General features: G+C 40.4%; 1 protein-coding gene and 1 long non-coding RNA gene across 3 annotated transcripts in view; one reads left to right on the forward strand and one right to left on the reverse strand.

Annotated features, from left to right (window-relative positions):
* Window positions 1-13,711, reverse strand: part of gnaz (guanine nucleotide binding protein (G protein), alpha z polypeptide) — a 45,956-nt gene extending 32,245 nt beyond the window's left edge. The window contains exon 1 of one of the 2 annotated variants that reach the window (XM_032569704.1): window positions 13,575-13,711. The gene's annotated coding sequence lies outside the window, so the exon portion shown is untranslated. Of the gene's footprint in view, window positions 1-10,466; window positions 10,780-13,574 lie in introns of those variants that run through there. The other variant, XM_032569703.1, reaches the window with a different exon arrangement.
* Window positions 153-3,657, forward strand: LOC116724209 (uncharacterized). Its single transcript, XR_004340119.1, has 2 exons — window positions 153-352; window positions 2,596-3,657. It is a non-coding gene; the product is annotated as an uncharacterized LOC116724209 (long non-coding RNA).
* Window positions 13,712-15,219: the final 1,508 nt, after the last annotated feature.

Here is a 15,219-nt window from a genome sequence, read left to right on the forward strand (position 1 = left end):
GCTACTTTCAGCACAATAATGCACCCTCTCACAAAGGTCATATCCTTTCAAATTGGTTTCTTGTACTCCAGATGTTGCCAGATAGCAATCCAATAGAGAAAATTGGGATGTGATGGAACAGATTATGGACATGAAATCGGAGCTATGTGTGATGCCCACGGGTGTGTGCTCACAATAGAAAAAAAAGGAGCATGCATTTCTTTTACGATGGGTGTAGTAATGGTGTTTCACCAGTAGGTGGCGCATGGAGACTCTGAGCTGCCTGTTGCTGTGCCGTTTTTCTCATAAGCTGAGAGAAATTGGAGCAACACAGACTGCGTCTCCCATGTGCTCATTTTCATACATTTTTCAGGTGAGAATAACCTGCAAGTTCGTTTTAATAAAGTACTTTTTTTTTATTATTCGGTACCGTTCGAGAAATGTTTAAGCAAATGTGTCAAAGTGTAAAGATATTGAAATAGTTTATTGTATTTCGAAGCCAGCAGTGGCTAGAGGGAGTAGCTAACATGCCGTGATGCTAGTGGTTAGCACACTAGCGGCAGATGATAGCGGGGTATGTAGATCGGGCTCCAGGGTTTATTTGTGTTATAAGCAATGGTGAAAGGTTCAATTGTGACGTAATACATTCACTAATTAAAGTAGTTTGAATTCTAGTATAGTTATGCCGGTTTACAATAACTTTAGATACATGCCCATTAAAATGTCACCGTGTGTGATTAAATATGCATTTTAAGTGCAGTGGGTTGACGGTACTTGTTACCTGAGGGAATTGGGACAAAATAACGAGGTTATTTGATTATTTCTGGTTTAAGGAATGCTAATGTTGATGTTTATGTCAATGATAGAATATGTTTAATATGTACAGTAAATTACTGATCTATAAATTGGGCTGTATTGACAGTTAAATGAGATGGTTTGTTAAATAAATAAGCTGAGAGAAATTGGAGCAACACAGACTGCGTCTCCCATGTGCTCATTTTCATACATTTTTCAGCTTTATCTGCTGCTGACGGGTCCGGAACCCTGGTACCCGTTACATATGCTCCAATCAATTTATTTATCCCAACAATATTGCTAAAATGTTCTATCATCCCGTTCTTCTTAACCCGATATTATGTGTTGTGTTCTACTCATATTGTTGGACAGATAGTTTATTGAATATTTTCTGAGTGTTTTTCTTACATGGTGCCCTGTGTGGGGCCTTTAGAGCAAGATTGCCATATACTGTACACATGCAAGAACACCACTCGTTCCCTATATGCCAGACAATGACAGGCTGTGTTTTATTCCTTCTACTCCCCCCTAAAAACAGTGAGCTGTTTACAGGGTGGGGACTGGTTGAGGGGTGGAGGGGTTCTCTGTATGCTAGATGCTTTTCATGATAATGCTCCATTTAACGCTCCTGATCTCAATGGCTGTGTACCCTTTTCTACAATCCAGTGGGTCACACTGAGTCACAAGGCTGACCAGTGATGACAATGGCATGCTTGTGTGCAGACTGAGCTACGGGCAGCCCGTCTAATGTGAAGACATGAGATTGTTCATGGTAGACAAGTGAATAAACGTATCTGTTTTCCCACTGCAAACTGCATCATGTAGAACAGAACAGCTCACATTACATGTACCTATTCTTTAGTCAAACTCTCTTCAGTGAGTTATTAATTTGTGTCTTGACAGATAAGATAAATGCTTCCTGCAGCAGAAAGAAACTGTGGTTCCCAGACACTTGCTGATTTCTCCGAACTACAAACTTAGATGTTTTCATGATTTTGATAAATAGAACAGAGAAAAGGACAAACTTCAAACGCCGAGACAGATCCAGTAATATAACTGTCATTAACCCATTCAGTGTAGTAGTCCGATATGTTGAGCTACCTTGAGAATATTTGGCTATCAGTTAAAGGCCTTAAGTTCAGCCATTCTTGGAAAATGCAACAATGCAATGATCCGAAGCACAGTTTGTCAAACTGAAATAGCTAGAAAAAATGACTGTAGAGTGGCCTACTTAAAGTTTAGGTTTCAATCTGATAAGATGTTGCAGCATGATCTGTAAAGAGGCCTTTCATACTCAAAATCTCTCCTTCTACAGCAAACACTTACTTCCATTAAGTACTTGTTTAAAATAGGGCCAAGTTGTTATTTTTTCATAAATGAAATCTTTTGTAAATATTTTTATTAGGTCTAGTTATCCTGATATTAAAATTAGTTTGAGGATTTGAAACATTTGATTGTGAGAGAAAAGTAAAAACTCTAGAATCTAGATTTTTCACAACACTGAGCATATATCTCTGTGTTTGTGCAAAGACAGTTTGAGTTGTTAAACATCAAGCTTTTCGGGATTGATATTAACATGATAATGAAGAGAAATAAGAAAATGTTAAAGGGCAGTACTTAAAATTACTTTGTGGTAACAATGATAACGTTGCTAAAACGTACATGGTACAAGTAAATAATACCATATGTACATACCAACTGTAGCCCAACTGAGAGTGTATCTAAAAACACTTGATTCTAAACATTCGTGCATGTATGTGCATGTTGGTTGTGAGCGTGTTTGTCTATATTTGGTTTCTCTATAACAATGTTCAATACCAGGTGTGGGGAACCACAGACCTGCCCTCCAGGACCTGAAGCAGACATGAGAGAGACCAAAGCCACAGACATCCAGAGGGCCCCTGAGCATGAAGCCCTGGGAGCATCATCACAGAGATAACCGCATCCCACCTTCCAGAGCGGAGCAGAGGAGAGCCCTGGAGGAACCCCCCAGCAGCCAAAATGCAGATGCCTCAGGGGCCACAGTGACAAGCCCCCAGGCTCCACTGGCAACCAACTATGCTAGAGAAGATCCGTCCATGGGCACAGAGACCCACCACACCCCAGTAGACCGAGAACTCACATACCCATGCCCCAAACCTTGAACACTGAGACTCATGAACACAAGGAGTGGCAACAGCCCCTGAATGGGGGGCGGTGAACCCCATATGTAAAGGGGTGTTTAATATTTAAACACCCAAGATGATCCAGGAAAGGGGGCAGTGTAAGACCCAAACTAATAGATAAACAACCACACTCAAATACAACAACACATTCCCACCCTCATGTGTACACATTCCCACCCCACGCCCACTCACCCAAAGTAACCCCACACAAATGTGGACCACTTTGATTTTTCTTTAACACCAACCCTTGCCAGTGCACCCCCACAGCTCAGCCTCATCTTCCCCCTCCCTCTCTACCTCCTTGTTGTCATATGACCGCTGTTATGTGTGTGCAATGGAACACAAAGTTTCTCTGTTAGTCCCCTCTGCTCTGTCCTCTCATCACTCAGATTTGAGAGCTGGAAGTAAGGCCGTCTCGCTCAGCAGCTATGGGAAAACAGACAGGCCCCTGTGTGCAAGTACCAGCAATGATTAGAAAGGAGGGCAAAGAGACAGGGAGGGATGAATTGAGCCCATGTTGTTTTTATGTAACACCAAAAGATAACCTAATCCTTGTTTGTTCACACAGATCCCACCCACTGCCAGTCCTAAGATTTAGTTCAATTCAATAGGTGGCCATCCATGTGGATCTTTAGCTGTTGTACTGCCTTGTAAAAGTGTTTATGACTCTTGAACTTTTTAAGAGTTTGTCCAATAAAAATCTAAATTTTGCTCTCCATTTGTATTCCCTGAGTCAGTGCTTTGTAGAACCTTCTTTCAATGCAATTGCAGTCTTTTGGGGGATGTCTACTAACCTTCAACCTAGGAATATAAATGAAATGATCATACTTCATTGCAAAATAGCCCAAATAAGTCAGTTCAAAATCTCATTGGATAGAGCAGAGTTCTTCAAATCCAGTCCTCAAGGACCAATCTTGCAGGTTTTAGATTTGTCCCTTCTTCAACACACCTGAGTTAAATGATTGGGTCATTAGCAAAACTTTGGAGAACTTGACTGCTTGCTAATGATGTAGTTCAGCCATTTAATTCAGGAATGTTGGACCAGGGACACATCTAAAAGTTGAAGGCCTGGATTTGAGGACCACTGACATAGAGACTTCATCTCTAGTATCAACATCAGTTCTCAAGCCAAAATTCTCAAAACAGGATTTTGGCCTGGACTTTGACTGGTTTATTCTGACACATCAATAAGCTTTAATCCAAACTGTTCCATTGTAGTTCTGACAATATGTTTAGGGTTGTTGTCATGCAGAAAGTTTAACATCTGGTTCAGACTGAAATCTTTTGCTGTCTATAACTGGTTTTCTTATTAGCTTTAACCAGCTTTTCTGTCCCTGCATAAGAATCCCGTCACCAACTTGCTTTTGCCAATTCCTCATAAGGACGGTGTGTTCAGGATGGCTCTCAGTTTTCAACCAAACATTTCATTTTCCATATAAGTTCCACTTGACCTAAGATCCTTCTTCCACATGTTAGCCCAACATGTAATAGTTTTGTTAACAGATTATCCCACCAGAGCTGAGGATTTCTGGAGATCCTCCAGAGACCAAAGGGCCTCTTGGGTCCTTCTTTTACTAATTTTCTCCATGGCAGTTGAGGTGAACTGCCATGAACTGCCATGTTTTGGTAGATTTGCTTCTGTGAAAACTTCTTTCCATTTTCAGCTGATGAGTTGAATGGTTCAAATTAAAAATGTTTAAAGGTTGTGTTATTGTTTGTTTGTTTTATTACCTGACCCTGAATTAAGATGGTTCGCAAAATTATCACTTCTTCAACAAGTCGTTTTTTTCGCCGCTGTTCTTCAATAACCTGTCAACCTTCCCAGATTACACCCAGGTGGGCCCTATTTGATACTTAGATGACTTCTGAAGCTGATTGCTTGGATGCACTGGATCTCATTTGAGGTTGTCAGAGTTTTGTGCTGTTTTTTGCTGGTCTATCACACAAAATAACAGTGGAGTATATAAAAGTTTGTAACTTGATTTCATGTTGTTGTAACTTGATAAAATGTGTGATACTGCAAGGGCATGAATACCTTTGTAAGATAAATAAGGTTCAGGTAAGTAGTTTAAAGTCCTATCTCTGTGCTGATGTCCATCTAAAAGAAAAGGCTGCCAAAACAAGTTTTTATGGCGATGACACTTTGTCCTAATACCTGACTGGGATTGAAGACCCAAAACAAACAGAGATGCTGTGCCAGCTAAATCAGAGCAAGGGGCTGTCATTCCACTTTGAATAATAACAAGTTTCTCTGTGGTTTGACACATTTTATATGGTTATAAAAATAAACTTTAACACAGCTCTATTCCTCCAAAAATGTCAAAGATTTCTTAGATAATTCTGTTGTTCCCTCTTGAGGAAATGAATGACATCTCAGATTAATCATTTTATTAAGTAGGTAGCAGAGGGAACTAAGCCTGGGCCCCTTGGTACTTTACTGTAATAGAGCTAAGTTTAATTGTCCAAGCTGCTGGTGTGCTCACCTACGAGGTGAAAAAAACCGGCCTAAAGTGCACTGGTCTGTGACATTAAACTCCTCTGTGCAAGAATTGCTTCCTCAACAAGCCACTGCCTCTTTTAAAAACCCAAGTCTGTCTCTTGTGATTATGTCACACAGTTTAATGGAGGTTGCAAGTAACAAAAGAGGTGAAAGGAGGTCAAGTCAGCATATGGTTTGCCACACCAGAAGAAACTCCTTAAATTGCAGCATGCAGTCTAGCACCAGTTCAGCAAAAAGAACAATAATTTGACTGATTTAGTTGGAGGAATGGTTCGTTTATGTGCTGTGCAGGGTTTTCTTGTCTTGGTGGTTAGGCCGGTTGAATCTATGTCAGAGTACTTCTGCTCGCAAAAGTTTTAGATAGAAGCTACCAGGGTGTGGTGACAGGTTTCATGACCCTTCAGAAGCGCAGACATGTTGTTGAATGTTGTGATCACTTTAAATTCAGTGTTACTCTGGACTTCTGTGTTATGCTTATTAAAGCAAATAAGGTCATGCTTGTTTGATTTTATTTTATCATTCCTTTGTTGCAACAATTCTTCTTCTTAGTAAATCATTTACTACTCTGGAGTCTGTTGATTTAGCTTTGAGTGGTGCCATATTTTTTAACAAAAATGCAATCTAGTATGAGGACTGCACTAATGAAAAGCTTGCCAAACCCTCTATTTCAACGCCTTACTTTCTCTTGAAAGGTGTTGGGGTTTTTTTGTTGTTGTTTTTTGTTGATAGATTATTCAAATTTGAAAAACAAGACAGGCTGACAATTACAAGCACAAGCCTTAGAAGCATTTGGAAGAACCACACGAGCCAGACACCTCCTCGTCATGCTGGTCACCAGCCAGGTCAAACATTGCTAAAGGGTGGCCTCCCATTTTTCAGCTAGTATTTGTCGCAAATTAGGCAACCTGGTTGTGCTGGTCTTTTTAAAAACTGAAAGTTTGCATCTTTTCACATGAGGCTCCTTGAAGTTGATATTGTTTATTGTTCACTGGCCTGTAGTAGAAAGATCTGATATGACTGAGTTTGTAGAGGAGTCAAAGACTGATGATCTTTTACAAAAGATAACTGTCATATTTGTTGCTGGCGGGGGGGTTTGTCCGTCAATGTGCACAAAATTGTGCTGCATTAAACTCTTGACAGCATCATGTGCCTGAATTTACAAATACTTATGAGGACTGTAAATGCACAAGAATGTGTCATATTTGATGCTGTTACACAAGTTACACTATAACATAATTCAGAAGGTTACTTCACTCTTAGTTAAGGAGTAATGGTTAGGTGGGGTAGAGTATGGCAGGGTAGGGTTGGAAATGCCTTAAACTCAAGTGTGATGTAATTTCCAAATCCGACCTCAAACTTCTGTGACAAAGTAAATTCACCATTAAAGCAGACTGACAATTAATGCTGGTCTGTAGTAACACATATATTGTTCTATAAGAAAATAGCACAAAGTTGAAGAAATATGCTAACAGTGGAAGGCTAACAACTGTGAGTTTATTTGACTACAAACTCACACAAATATGAAATGTTTCTACAGGTAAGGAAACTGTCACTGATAATAAATTAACAGAGACTCACTTCAAATTATCTAAACTATCACTTTAAGATATGTTCTTCTTTGTTCTTCCGTTGAATGTTTACCAACCTATCTCTGAAACAGCATTTGAGCTACATGGAAGCTGAAATACAAAGCAAGATCTTCACCAGATATAAACACCAAGAACACAAAAGTTGTTTGCATGTTAAACAGCTAACGTTGTGCTACCACTTTGTCTTCCAGCTGCTGCGTTTCAGCCCACAGATTTTGTATGTATTCCAGTAACTGATGTTGCCACAACATATTCACATGATGGCACTAGGAAGGATCTGCTAAATTAATTACACAAATACTTCCAAGAAAGTGCTAACATTATTGCAGTTCATCTCAGTTGTGTATTTTTTGGGGGGAAAATCAATTTATATAACTGTATCCAATATTATATAGTTAAGGTAAAAGCTCTCTTATTGTATTATCTCCTTGTAGCTTAAGCAAACAGAATTGGGCCTTGTCTGGGCACATTTCCTCTATAAAGAGGTAAAAGTAAACAGTTTCTAACAGGCATTAGCTGGTATAACATTCTCATGGTATAATAACTTTGAGTAGAAGCACCATAGGTATCAATACCACAAAGGTTTCAGGCGTAGTACAATGCACAGTGGTTCAGTTGTTTGCACTGTTGACTTGGAAGATGAAGGTCACGGGTTCAAATCGCGGTCAGGTCATTTCTGCATGTTCTGCATGCAAAGGTTCGTTATAGAAGTGTTTCCTAACACTGGTCCTCCAGGCACACTGCCCTGCATGTTTTAGGTGTTTGTCTGCCTAAGCACACCTTATTTCAATCTATAGCTGATTAACAGGCTTTTATTGAACTACAATCATCTGAAACAAGTGTGCAAAAGCAAAGGAACATCTAAAACTTGCACAGCAGTGTGCATGGCGGTCAGAACTGGGAAACACTGCTCAATAGGAACCTTAACTTCCCATAGTCCCAAATGTTTATGGTCAGTTACATGGTCTTTCTAAATTACAAATAGGCGTGAGGGCGTGTGTGGGGGTGGGGGTGTATGGTTGTTTGCCCTACATGCCTGTGTGTTGCCGTTTCATGCACCAACAAACTGTCCAAGGTGTACCTGCATCCTGTCCAATGACTGCAGGAGATCGGAGTCAACCCTTCCACAAATGGCCTGTACTTGCATAGGCCACTGCACTTTACACTACATTCAGTCATTCACCCATTCACATGTTAATAGTGGAAAGGTACTGGATAGTAGCCACAGTTGCCATGCTCCAGCACCACCAGGCTGTCTGAATACCACCAGCAGACAAGGCGGGTGGAGGACGCAACAACTGAGACATGCAGAGCGGGAACTCAAACTGGCAACCTATTGATTATGGATCGAACTCTTACCACCGCTGACAAAGAATAAGCATTTATGGACAATAAGTGGATAGTCACTCCAAGTGCTTTTATCAAACACAATAAAACCTGTGGGTTACCAAATGAAGTGGTAAGAATGAAAGGCGTGGCTCTTTTAGTGTTCAATTCTTGATTATCTGTGTTTTAGTGGCTAGAAATATTTAAAAAAAATTTTTTTCTCTGTGAGTAGATAATACTATACTAGGGCCATATGCAATATCAGGAAAACATTTAATTAAGATACTGCTCCTGCAACAACATAGATTATAATTAACCCACTTTTTTTATAACTTTACTTCTCTTTTCCTTCATCATAAAGATATTCCTCAAGTGTTGGCATCAAGGGCAGTAAAACTACACCCAGCAGGCCCAAAACATTATTTACATGCAGAATGTAGTAGCATGGCATTTATAATATAATATCCTACCAGTTGTTGCATTCAAAAAATCATTTTCAGTTGCAATATTGCACACAATGTTATGATGACTTTTGAAATTTGATATATTGTCCGACAGCAGTTAAGAGGCGGGCAGCACTACATTAAAAACTCTAGTCTCTTTGCCACTTTCGTTTGCATCTCATCAATAAAACTGTTGGAACATTGACAGATAATGTTTGCACTTGTGAAACCTTTCATTTATTGCACCTTGAAATACCTTGTCAGTGTCAGTAACTATCCCAAGCCTAGTTTCTAATTAGAGCTACATTACAAATTTAGCCTAGAAGATTAATGTTCCTGTCAAGTCCCAATGTTCCCTAATCACCAATATCCCAGAGGTTCGGTAAAGGTATCCAGTATGTCAGATTTGATGGACTCATTGAAGGAGGTTGTGTTTTCCACTATCTTTGTCTTGATTCATCGATGTCTCAGGGCCTCGGTTGGATGGATCTCTCGCCAACTCATCTAGCGTTCTGTGTCACATGCTCAGCAACGCGCTGCCTTCCCACCACCTTGAAATTATCACCACCACCCTCTGCCCCCTCCACCTTTATCCCCCTCTCCACACCCTCCGACCCCGCCTGCTCATCCATCCAATCTGTACCAAATCTTCCATTCCTTCTTTTCTCCCTCTTGCTCTCTGCTGCATCAACCTCCGCCCCTCTGCCCCATCTGCCTCCCTACTGTTAACCCCCCTCCCTCCAGCCCCTCAACCGCTCCCTTGCACAAGCTTTCTCTTTTTTTCACCCTCTCTCTCTTTCTCTTGAGTGTGTAAGGCAAACACACACACAGAGAGTGTACACAAACACACATGTTCTTCTGGTGCCACACAATAAATCCCAACCCCCACTGAAAATAAAATACAGTAAAGCTCTTGTAAATAGGAAAGACTGTGGAGATACAAAATGTCACAACAGTCCTGCTTTTTCTCTCCCACTGGGGTAACGAACATGCGCCGCTCTTCCCTTCTGCTCCCTCCCGTCCTCTTCCCCACATCAAGATTTACAGTAGATCTATGAACAGCTGGACACAAGTAAACCAAATGGATTATGGTTCTAGAAGGAGATTGTTATTAATCGATGTAATTTGGCTCCCTGCAACGGAAAACGGGAAGCTTCACTCGCAAAATCTCCTGGTGATTCCAAGCCTCGATTTTGCCGTCTTATCCAAAATTCCTTGGGATCTGTGCACATTGGCTGTCTGGTAAAGCCCAGTTGTGCTCAGCACCTGATTGTGTGATGGCGGGTTTTTTGCTCCTGTTCCCCTCCCTGTTTGTACAGCTTATGGCCTGGACTGATCACATCCACACACGCGCACACACATGCACACATCTTTGCTGCATCCTCCACTTGTCCTACATACAATATTACATAAACTAAGCGCTGTATTCACATAAAAGCATTCTATAAGAATCAAAGATGCTCTAGGGAGATGATGAGTCAAATTGCAAATGTAAGATAGCAGCGTCCATTGGCACTGAGCTAAGAGGGTGGAGGAGGGGATTGGACAGCCTGACTGGCTGCCTTAGTGCCATCTCTGAACATCTCTTTCCCCATTTTATCACTCTGCTTCAACAGAATGGCCACCATTGTGCAGATAAGAGAAAAAAGGCACAGTAAGAGTGGCTTACCGTGATCTCAAGCCAGCATCCGTTTACAAAAGGATACTGCAGACAAGCCCTTGCAGGGAAAGAGAAGGCTCAGAGCAATCCACCTTCAGTGCCTCTGCTTCATCTTCATGCTGTCCCCATTTTCACTGCACACACAAAGTACGCCTCTCACTCTTTCTCTCTCTCTGTTTGTGTGTCTCTTTCAGCGGCCCTCTTCCTCTGTCTTCTAACCGTCTGTGTTCTGTATCCTCTCTTGCTTGCTCCAAGGCAGTTGAGACACTGCAGCGATGGGGGTGGAGGGTGTGTGTTTGAGTGTGTCGGAGACGGAGAGGCAGAGAGAGGGAGTGCAGGACAGAAACAGAGGGAGGAGTCAGTGGAGATAAAGAGAGAGAGGGAGAGAGAGAGAGAGGGAGAAGAGGTAAGGATTAAATCATGAGAGTGACAGAGAAAAGAGGGAAAACACACGTTGATGGTTTCAGCATCTTTGTTTCGATTCTTGTTCTGGCTGTGGGGGGAGGCTGCGCACCCTGACGGCTTTGTTGAAAACGAATCATCATCTGTTCTTTGAGGGTGTAATATTCTTCATGACAGGGCCAGCAGTAGGTTTGGTTGTGATTTCATTGATGAGTGAAAAAACATGCAGGACAGGGAGAGGAGGGAGGAGGAGGGTACAGGGAGGGAGGACAAACATGACGACAAAGGAATGGGAGGGGGATTGGATGATGGTGTAATGTGCTGTTTCCGTGCCAACTGTTTCTGTGACAGTGAGACCACTTCCTTTATTGCTATTGGCTATACCCGGGAAATGATAGAGGCTCAGGCAAATAGGGCAGCATGCCACGGGTGGTTCCCTGTTCAGTGTGCTTTACTGTTGTAGATCTTCTCAAATTAAATAAATCTACCTAAATGACGAAACTGCTGGAACATAAGAAGCAGTTCCTCTTTCCCTTTACATGTGTAAAGAGTCTCCTCCCTTATTTATTTTACACACATGCTCAAACAGACTGTCCAGCAGGAACAAATTCCCAGATTGCTCGGAGTGTGTGGTGTAATGCAATTGCCTGAACACCGACCCTGGTGTCATAAACTATGAGATAATTAATCAGCTAAAGGCCAGAGCAAGTACACATCTGGTGGGGGGTGAACAACTTGCCTCACACTGACCTTTCATCTGGGTCTCTTTTGGATATTTGGCAAGCAGGTGTTGAATTATTTGCTCACTGCTACATGGTTGCTTTGGGTCTTATTCCTTTTTGTTATTTTCAGTGGGTTAAAATCATCTCACTTCTGCTTTAATAACCATTTAGTACTGCAGAACAACATTTGGTTTCAATGTGAATGAAGCAGGAACATCTGAGAAGACAGTGAGTGACTGAAACTGCAGTGTTTCATGTAGCAAATACAAACCGAACACATCCTCAACTTGAAGAGTGTGAGAACAGTTACTTTAATTATGCTCAGTTCAAAGCGTCCATTCAAACATTATTTGAACATTATTTTATCCAAATAAGATAACATTTGAGTAGCCTTGACCCTGTAAAACTTAGTTTTGTCAACTTAGGGTCTTTAGTTGTTCATATCTCCTTTTGAAATGTCAAACTTTTGATAAGGTGCTTCAAAGACAGGGAAAGAAATCATTAAGTTGGAATTTGCATTTGGGTATAACATGTAGCCTTTCTGTACAATTTCTAACTTGTGACTATGGCATATGTAGTATAACACTGATATGTTTTGCTTTATGTCACTACATGAATGGAGGTGGGAGCTGCCATTTTATTTAACTAGTTATTAATTCAGTTACCTGTTGAGCTATGAGTAAATAAAAGGAAAAAAGATGTACTTAACAAGCACACGTTAGGCCATGTTTATTTTCTAAAAGGCAGATATCGTATTTAAAAAAAAGCATCACGAGGATAAATCTCAACCAGAATTTCTATTCTTTTTCAAAACACATAAGTGATTTTGAAACACACTTTTCTGACACTAAAGGAACAGTTGGAGCCACACTTCTGTAAAACAAAAACTCAAAACTCACACTAAAGGATTTTGTCTGAAACACCGGAGGGGGCTGCCTATTTCTATAAATAGAAAACTGATTATTTTCTTGACAAGGCATATCTATTACTAAATGTAATGGTTGTGTGGCTGTTTGGTGGCAACACAGAAAAGGATGCACCTTGAAGAAGTAAATAATGAGAATGCATTCACAACCAGCTACAGTCTGTATGTTGGAAACGTTTTGCCCCAGGAATATGAAATATATGGTGAGGTATGAAATACCTCAGCTCTGAGGTAAAGAACAACATGAGGTTGAGGGTGAGAACACAATTCATGCTACAGCTATGACAGACTACTCAGTCAATTGCTAACCATCAATCTATCAATTTCTCCATCCATTCATTCAGCAATTTTATATATATATTTATATAAATAAACATATATATAATATCTATATTGTTTTTTAACAATGTATATATTTTTATGCCATTTTACATATCTTTTGATTTTATACATGGAAATGAGTACAACTATTAGAAGCTACAAGCCGAATACAACTGAAAAGGAAAAGCTGTGAAAATTATGATGTGTGCCCTTTAAGAAACCAGTTTTCCTCTTAAAAAAACTGGAAACACCAAACTTTCTCTGGTGTTTGGTAAACAACCTCTGACTTTTATTTTTGGCCTCCTTATGTTAAAGGTCACTTATCCACCCTTCACTGAACAACGCCTAAGACTACCAAAAGAGTGTGAGAACCACTCAAACCTTCTAATATACGTGAAATCACTGGAAACAATGGAGTCAAAATGCCTTGTTGTTTGGCTCGTCCTTTCCACTGAAAACTGAATCAGCTTGTAAATGAAGAACAAAAATAATCTTATTAAGCTGCTAAACACAGAGTACCTGTGAGTTGTGGAACTTATTTCATTATTAAAGCACAGCAGGGGGTTTCCTCTAGGTATGCGTCAGACTTTAGCAGCAGCGCAGCCTTGTCTGCCGTGTAACCTAAGGATATAATAAGGCACCATTCATTTTGGCCTGAACTTCTGTCTCAAAATGGCCTCTGTGTGTCTCTTTTGACCCCTATGTCCTCCTCAACATCTCCTTATCCCTTTCTAACTCATTCCTTACCTTCACCATCCTCTTTTGTCTCTTCAGGGTTGCTTCTGTGTCTCTCCCAGCATCCCAGCTCCCTAATCCTTAATCCTTTAGAAATCGGTCGGGCAGAACGAGCCAGCTTTGATCAGACTCTCAGATCACGCGTGCTAATATTGTCAGCTCACCCGGATCTCACAGACAGAGCCCGGAGCCCAGGGGAAGAGGTTCAAACAGTCGTTTCCTCCCCTGTACTCTGCTTGGGAGCCAGAGGCTAAACAGTTTTTGCCACAACTGATGGCTACAGGCTCTGTCTGGTTGTTTTTCATTCAACAAAGGAAACTATTGTAACCCAACTCTTTTTTTTTCCACTGCTAACACCTGTCTTGGTGAACTAAGAAGCCAGAAGTGGGAAATTAGATCAGAAACCTGCAGCTGAGAATAGAGATGTGAAATTACATTTTTGTTTTTTTCCCATAAGATCAACTTCTGGGTCAGTAATTCCTGTTAATCTGAAATCTCATTAAAATTACTTCTTCCCTCTTTTAGGATCGCCCTTTCAAAGAGTGCCAAAGTCAATAGACATTATTTTAAAGAGCATGTTTTAAAACTACAACTCATTAACTTGAAGCAACATGCAGGTTTTACATACATGGAGTTGTTCCTTCTCTCCAGAGCTTGTAAAAAGGTCAAGCCCCTTCACCTTTTTACATTTTGTCATGTTACAACTACAAAATTCAATGTGTTTTAATGGGGTCTTATGTGATAGACAATAATAAAGTTGATTATTATTAGGATGTGGAAGGGAAACATTACATGAGTTTAATTTATTTTACAAATAACAATTCAAAGAGCAGCATGCATTTATTTTTGTTTGGGTAGAACTAGCTTCCATTCCACTTAAAGCTGGAAGTCTTTTGAGGTTTGCCTGTACTGACTCTGCACATGTGATGATCAAAATTTACACCCATTCATATTTTCAGAACAGTCCAAAAACATTTAAATTGAATAAAGACCAACTGTGAACATATTTTTTTGAAATTCTACCACAGACTGGGGTAGATTTAGGTCAGAACTTTGACTGGGTCGTTCAAATCCTGTGATCCTGTCATCCCTACTGGAGAAAAAAACGTTCCCAGAGCATGATGCTGTCATCACCTTATTTCAGTGGGATTCTAGTATAATGGGAGGTTTTCAGGTACGTACATATAGTGTTGATTTTATGCCAAACAGTGTGGGCCAACCAGTCCTGTACTGGTTTTATCTCTCCTGTATTGCATGTGGCAGACTTTAAAAAGTGCTTCTTCAGGCTTTCTTTCTATCTTCTTGCTATCTTTTCTTGCCAGACTTTGTTTTCCGAGGACAAAACTAGGAAATATTCTGTCAACTGATTCTCCCACTTAAGTTGTGGATCTGCATCTCCTCCTGAATTGTGGCTGTTTGATTTATTAATGTTGTCCTTCTTCTGCCTATCAGTTTTATGATGAGCATGTTTGATGTTAAGCCATTCTGGTCACACTCGGTTTATTAATTCGGTCACTTCTGGAGGTATTTGTTTCCACTTTATTTCATTTTGGTGCCTCAGAGTGGGGGTGTATTCAAAATGCACTCCAGCAATTTTAGATTTGTATTTATAAAAAGCTGAAAATTGTGTGTTATTTTTTTTCTCCATGGGATATAT

The sequence above is a fragment of the Xiphophorus hellerii genome, chromosome 8, assembly GCF_003331165.1.
Source record: "Xiphophorus hellerii strain 12219 chromosome 8, Xiphophorus_hellerii-4.1, whole genome shotgun sequence".
NCBI lineage: Eukaryota > Metazoa > Chordata > Actinopteri > Cyprinodontiformes > Poeciliidae > Xiphophorus > Xiphophorus hellerii.